Here is a 7129-nt window from a genome sequence, read left to right as displayed (position 1 = left end):
GCTTTAACACAATATACATATAAGAGAAATATTAAGGGGCATGTGGCAAAGGTTTTTGGGCAAAGGGAACATGTTTTTTTTTTCTACAAGACCACTCCTTGAAGTTTTTCCATTTGGATGTGTAGATCATTCCAGGATCGAAGGTTCATTTGCTTTTTCTTCACCTTGAGGGCCAGAGGGAGCAGTTATATCAGTTCATTTTCAGTTCATATCAGTTCATTTTGTCACAACCAAACGGGTATTTGTTATCATAGAGATCCAAGTCTATATATGATGTATGTGATTCTAAAGTGACCCTTCTCATTTGTGAAGGTGGTAAGCTCACCATGGCACATACTGCCCAGCATTTTGTGAAATGCATTTGGCGAATTTCCCTTTAAATTACTGCAAATTGCTAGTTTTTCTTGTACCGAGCCGAAGCCTGTGTGCCTCCAACAAATATACCAGATCGTGTTTGATATATTCTCTAATTCTTACATTGAATGCTTCAGGATTTAATATTTATTAGGTAGGCAGATATTTTTCAACACACCCAATTGCAGAGTATTGATATTTTACTGATTAGGTTTGTGTATTTTATTGAAAAATGTTTGAAATCAATCATCATGTGTTTATTATATGTAAGCCACATGCGATACAATGGGTTTTTTTTTTACTCTTTTTCTTTCTTTCTTTTTTTGTTTTTAGTCCTGTGCTGCCACCTTGTGGCCACATATTACTGTTACTAATTCATAAACTTCAAAGACTAAAAATGGTTAGTAATAATACCTGCAGATATTTCTTATTTTTACTGTGTTTTCTAATTACTGTATTTTAGCTATATATTTGGATTCACTAGGCCAGTGTTTCTCCACTTTTTTTTCAATCAAGGCACCCTTTAAAATTAAGGACAATCTCAAGGCACCCCATTCTAAAATGTAAAAAGTTATTGTAATAGTTTTACATAATGCATCAACATCCACACACGTAGGACACAGCCTGTTAGAGTTGTTTTTTTCTTCCAAATCAAATACACCTTTCCACATTGTTACTGACTAGTATTCTAGTGTTTCTCTTCTTTCTTTTCTTCCTCAGTTTTTCCCCATCACTCAGCTAATGTGACCCCAGTGCTGACGGATAGGGGCAGCAGAGAATCAAACAAGGATGCTGTGTAGGTGACCAACATCCTCCTTATCAACTGATGATGTCATTGCTTGTTAGCATGCCGGTGTTCTGCCAAGATGTGTTCCCCTGGAAGATAATGCCCGCCCTGGACTGCGCAGGCGCAGCGCTCTAGCTCCAAAAATTGCCGAACAGGAAGAGCTGTAGACTGCGCCTGCGCAATGAACAGGGCATTGTGACAGTTGTTGCCACTCGCTCATCTTTGCAAGGGGGGCGGGTGTATTACTATTATATCGTGTAAGGGGCGGATGGCTAGAGCAAGGGGCAGATGTGTATTACTATTATATCGTGTAAGGGGCGGATGGCACAAACTCGCCCATCAACTCGCCCTTCATTTCAAACACCCGCCCCCTTGCAGACGATATAATAGTAATATACACGCCCCTTGCAGAGTGGAGCGAGCATCGTGAGCGTGCGTCAGCGTGTGGCACAATATTGTGTTTATAGCGCATGCGCCGTGTACAGGTGATTCACAGCTGTGTTAAGCTTTGGCTATTTTCAGAGGTCCGCTGCACCTGCGCATAACAGAGCGGGCAAAATCCGCCAATTCTCGGCAGGACACCGGCAGCTAGAAGGTCATAATGATGCATAATGAAAACCTGTGTCTTTGTGTAACTAATAGGCAGGTTTCATCCACTCACTGACTTGTATCATTTTTGAGCAATTTTTGGGCATTTTGCCAAGGCACTCCTGAAGGAACCTCAAGGCACCCCAGGGCGTCTATGTACCCTGGTTGAAATAGGCTTGCAAGATAGTTTGTTACAGCTATAAAGGATTGGTTTTGTTCTATGAGCAGTAAGGCCCCGTACACACGGCCGAGGAACTCGACGTGCCAAACACGTCGAGTTCCTCGTCGAGTTCTGGGATGAAGCCGCCGAGGAGCTCGGCGGGCCGCCTTCTCCCATAGAACAACGAGAAAATAGAGAACATGTTCTCTATTTTCTCGACGAGTTCCTCGGCGGCTCCATCGAGCCAAAAGTGTACAGACGACAGAGTTTCTCGGCAGAATCCGGGTTTTGACCGAGTTTCTCTGTGAATTCTGCCGAGAAACTCTGTCGTGTGTACGAGGCCAAAGGCTGCATTCACACCTGAGCGTCGGTCGTTCGGCGTTTTTTTCGGCGTTTTTTTCCGGTGTTTTGTCGCGCGTATTCATGCTTATTTGCGCGTTTGCATACAGCGTCGTCCGACGTTTTTGTACTTTGACGTTTTTTATTTTAGCCAATAGGAAAAACTATCATCTTTTCATCACTTGTTGCTATGTTGGTAGATTTTTTTAATCTTCTGCATGGGCGACAAGTTCTATTGATTAAAGTGATGAAACGCCCGTAGCAAACGCCCGTTGTCGCGCAAGTCGCTTGAATCAAGCGTTTCCGTTACTTTCTATGGGAAATGGAAACGCTCAAATACGCCCAAACCGCCCGATACGCGCAACAAAAAAGGGTCCGCAACTTTTTTTGGCTACAGGCGATGGGCGTCAGACGCATCAGCGTTCAGATGTGAACCATCCCCATAGACTTTAATGTATTTTGGTCCCTCTGGCGTTTGTGAGCGTCGCGCTACAGGCGACAAAACGCCTAGGTGTGAATGGGCTCTAAGAGAAGGGCAGTCACAAAAAGGTAATACTATGTAGAATAGATGATGTGGACATCTTAAAGTGGAACTCCAGATAATGCTGGCTAGTTTAGGGTTTTCAGTTCATGTACTCTCTACCTGGTATTTTTGTAATGGACCTAGTCACTGCATATGGTGGACTTGTATACTCCTGTTGCCACAAAATCATCAATACTAGGGATAAGAAAGTAAAGTGAAGGACCAGAAGCTTTGAGCTGCACAGTTTGAGGAGAGCTATATTGCAGATAGAACAAATCAAAGATGGGAATCAAACCTAATTTTATGCATCCTTCAGTCTTTGAAAAGGCATGGAGAGCAGTGCAGAACATGTAAGAGCTTTTATCTTGTTGTCACAATGTTAATAAAGATTTACAGCAACCTGTAGTGAGTGCAGGCATCCTTCCAATGTTGGCTGTGAACAGGCCAGACAGACCTGCACCTGGGGCATGCCAAGGCTGACATCCAGACTGACCTGGATTGGCATTGGATTTTGTTTGTCTAATTTGGTGCACCTAAAGTGAAATAAATGACAGGAAATGCTATATAAAAAATGGGTTGATTGATTCCCAAATTAATTGGGGTGCTCCCATTCTACGGTTTCCTCCCATAACACCAGCTGTGAATATAGCCCTAAAGATCAAATAATGAATTTAATTTCTAGATATTCATTACATTGTTGTGAACAGCAGATCTTAGGCCCCATACACACGATAGAATCCATCCGCAGATAAATCCCAGCAAATGGGTTTCTGCGGATAGATCCTATGGTGTGTACACGCCAGCGGATCTGTTTCCGCGGAGAAATCTCCTCTGGGATGGATTCCAGCAGATCGAATATTTGCTGACATGCACAACAAATCCATCTGCTGGAATCCATTCCAACGGATGGATCCGCTCGTCTGTACAGACTTACCGGATCCATCCGTCCAAAGGGATTCCCCGCACGCGTCGTAATGATTTGACGCATGCGTGGAATTCCTTAAATGACAGCGTCGCGCCCGTCGCCGCGTCATAATAGCGGCGACGGCGCGACACGTCATCGCCAGAGGATTTCAGCGCGGATTTCAATGCGATGGTGTGTACACGCCATCGCATAGAAATCTTCTGAAATCCTCGAGAGGATTTATCCGCGGATACGGTCCGCTGGACCGTATCTGCGGATAAATCCTCTCGTGTGTATGGGGCCTTTTTGTTTAATGAAACTCTGTATAGAGAGAAAGAGGTAGCGCCTCATTTACATCTATGAGGTGCATTGATGTTCAAGACGGCATCAGGGCCGCTGATAGAAATCATGGGGCCCCGTACAACCTACCTGACGGGGCCCCTTCAGTCCCGCCCCTGGTCCCTCCTTCAGCCCCACCCCTGGCTCCGCCCCCTGGCCCAGCGACTTGACATCGGGACATGCCAATGCCATAAATGTACTGCAGAGACAGTGCTACCCATGCCGCCAATGCCATAATGTACTGCAGACAGTGCCACCAATGCCATATTGTGCTGCAGACAGTGCCACCCATGCTGCCAATGGCATAATGCCATTGGCAGCATAGGTGGCACTGTCTGCAGCACATTACAGAATTGGCGGAACGGGTGGCACTGTCTGCAGAACATTACAACATTGGCGGCATGGGTGGCACTGTCTCTGCAGGCAGCACATGCGTTATGGGCCATAATGCATGTGCTACCTGCAGACAGTCCCACCCATGCCACCAATGCCGTAATGTGCTGCAGACAGTGCCACCCATGACCAAATGCCATAACGCATGTGCTACCTGCTGATAGTGCCACCCATGCCGTCAATGCCATATTGTGCTGCAGACACTGTCATCCATGCCGCCAATGGCATAATGCCATTGGCAGCATGGGTAGGCACTGTCTCTGCAGGCAGCACATGCGTTATGGCATTAGCGTCATGGGTGGCACTGTCTGCAGCACATTATGGCATGGGTGGCACTGTCTCTGCAGGCAGCACATGCATTATGGGCAGACAGAGCCACCCCTCCTCCACCAAGTATAGTCCAGCCTCAGTACAGACCCCCATCTCCACTAAGAATAGACCCTCCCCTTCCTTAGTACAGCCCCCCTTCTACACTAACTACAGTTACCCCTTAGTATAGGCCCCCCACTCCACTAGGTATAGTCCCCCCTCAGTACAGACCCCCCCTCAGTCCAAACCCCCTCCACCAGTATAAACCCCCTCCCTCAGTACAGACCCCCCACTAAGTACAGACCCCCTCAGTACAGACACTCTCTCTCAGTATAGACCACCCCCCTCCCTCAGTATAGAGCCCCCTCCCCTAAGTACAGACCTCCCTCAGTCCAGACCCCCCTCCACTAAGTACAGATCCCCCTCCACTAAGTACAGACCCCCCTCCCTTAGTACACAACCCCTCCACTAAGTAAAGACCCCCTCTTCCTCAGTCAATACCCCCCTCCACCAGTATTTACCCCCCCTCCACTAAGTACAGACCCCCTCACATAGTACAGACCCCCTCCCATAGTACAGACCCCCTTCCTGAGTACAGATTCCCATCTCCACTAACTATAGTCCCCCTCAGTACAGACCACACCCCCTCACTATAGACCCCCCTCCCTTAGTCTAGACCCCCCTTAAACTACAAGGCCCCCCTTACACTAAGTACAAGGCCACCCTTACACTAAGTACAGACACCCTCCCCCAGCTCAGAACCCCTATACTAAGTACAAACCCCCCTTACACTAAGTATAGAGACCCCTCCCTCACTCCACACTCTGTGCCCCTCCTCCATCTACGACAATACAGTCCAAACAAATCTTAGCTCAGCATACACAGCAGTGTCCCTCCATTGGTCTGTGTACACCTCACACCTCACTTCAGGCTCAGGCTTGGGCAGTGGACATCCCATAGTAAGCATCACCCTTTCCTCCCTCCTACCTGTTGCAGCACTCGCTTGCAGCTGGAGAGGAGACTCAGACGAGGATCGCGTGCAGCCGCGCCGCCCGGGTGGAGATCGTGACATCATCATGTCTGTGAGATGTCACTGGCTCAGTAGGGAGGAGGAAGCAGGACACACGCCAGGCACGGCTGCGGAGCTGGGCGTGTTATTCCAGCAGGGTCAGCGAAAAAAAAAAACTAAGGAGAGTCAGGATGGTGTCACCCGGGCCGCACCTGCCTAGCAATGCAATTGCCCGCTGGCCGGGACTTGAGCCAGCACAGGGAGCGGTGCGGTAGTGGTATTCTTCCGCACCCGAAATAGACAAAATAGTCCCTTCCCTGCCGCGATCTAATAGAACGGGGGGTTGGGGGGTGTCGGTGGTATGGCAGTATCAAATGGTTGTGGTGGATGGGCATTTGATCGACGTTAAGGGACACGGCTGCAGGATTTTTTTTACTACATTAACTTATTGATCTGATCAGGTTGCCGGGCCCCCCTGCTGGCCGGGCCCGGTACAAAAGGGCCAGCTGTACTGGCCTATCAGCGGCCCTGGACGGCATCATACTACCATTCATATAAAACACTAGTTCTAAAAAGCTGTACCCACTTTGTTTTTGAAAAACACTGGTTTTTATAGCTTCAAACTAATGCTTTAGGGTTTTTTTTTTTTTTTAAATATGTCTAAAAAAAAATTGAATGCACCAGAACATACATAAAAAAAAGTGCATTCAACATTTTTAGCAAAGCGGTGCACCTTGCTACCTTACCTTGTATTGCGGCATGCTGCAGAACGAATGGCGCACAACAAAAGTATTAATCCACACTTAATACTAAAGCAAAAGAAGCTTGGCAGCCAGGCAACTAGCATTTCAAGACAAGCATGACAATGCCATCCTACCGATTTGTTAAGTACAATCTTATTTCAAGTTTTGCTGGTCCATTAAACTGGACTTATAGAAATCTTCATTTTAATAACAGACAATGGGGGAAAAAAATAAAAAGCTAATTTCTGTCAAACTGGTGCATAAGTAAAGGCATCAAATAGGCCAAGTCTGCATTCCCCTCAGGTCTGCACGCCGTGAGTCACAGCTGAGGTACTCTGGCCTGTTCTGCCTGGCTGCTTTACCACAGGCATTACCGGCTGTTCAGCCCATCTGTGAGGCCCAGAGAGCAACATCTGTTTTTAAGCAATGGATACCTTCCATGCAGCGAAGGTGTACTTTTATCAAATAACTAAATGTTTTATTATCCTATAAATGATAGTATGGCATTCATTTTAGGAGAGGGAAGACTTTTTATTCAGCTCAGATTTGGCTTCTATGGTCACCAGGGCAGCTGCGGTTATGCGACAGTGACTAAACTGGATTGATTTGTGTCACTAGTCTGTTTTTTTGGCAAGTTTAGATAAAAGCTAAAAATAACTGGTAGCTTGAATTGCCTCATAC

The sequence above is a fragment of the Rana temporaria genome, chromosome 3, assembly GCF_905171775.1.
Source record: "Rana temporaria chromosome 3, aRanTem1.1, whole genome shotgun sequence".
Lineage (NCBI taxonomy): Eukaryota > Metazoa > Chordata > Amphibia > Anura > Ranidae > Rana > Rana temporaria.
The sequence above is the reverse complement of the archived record's forward strand: the minus strand, read 5'-3'. Positions refer to the sequence as shown.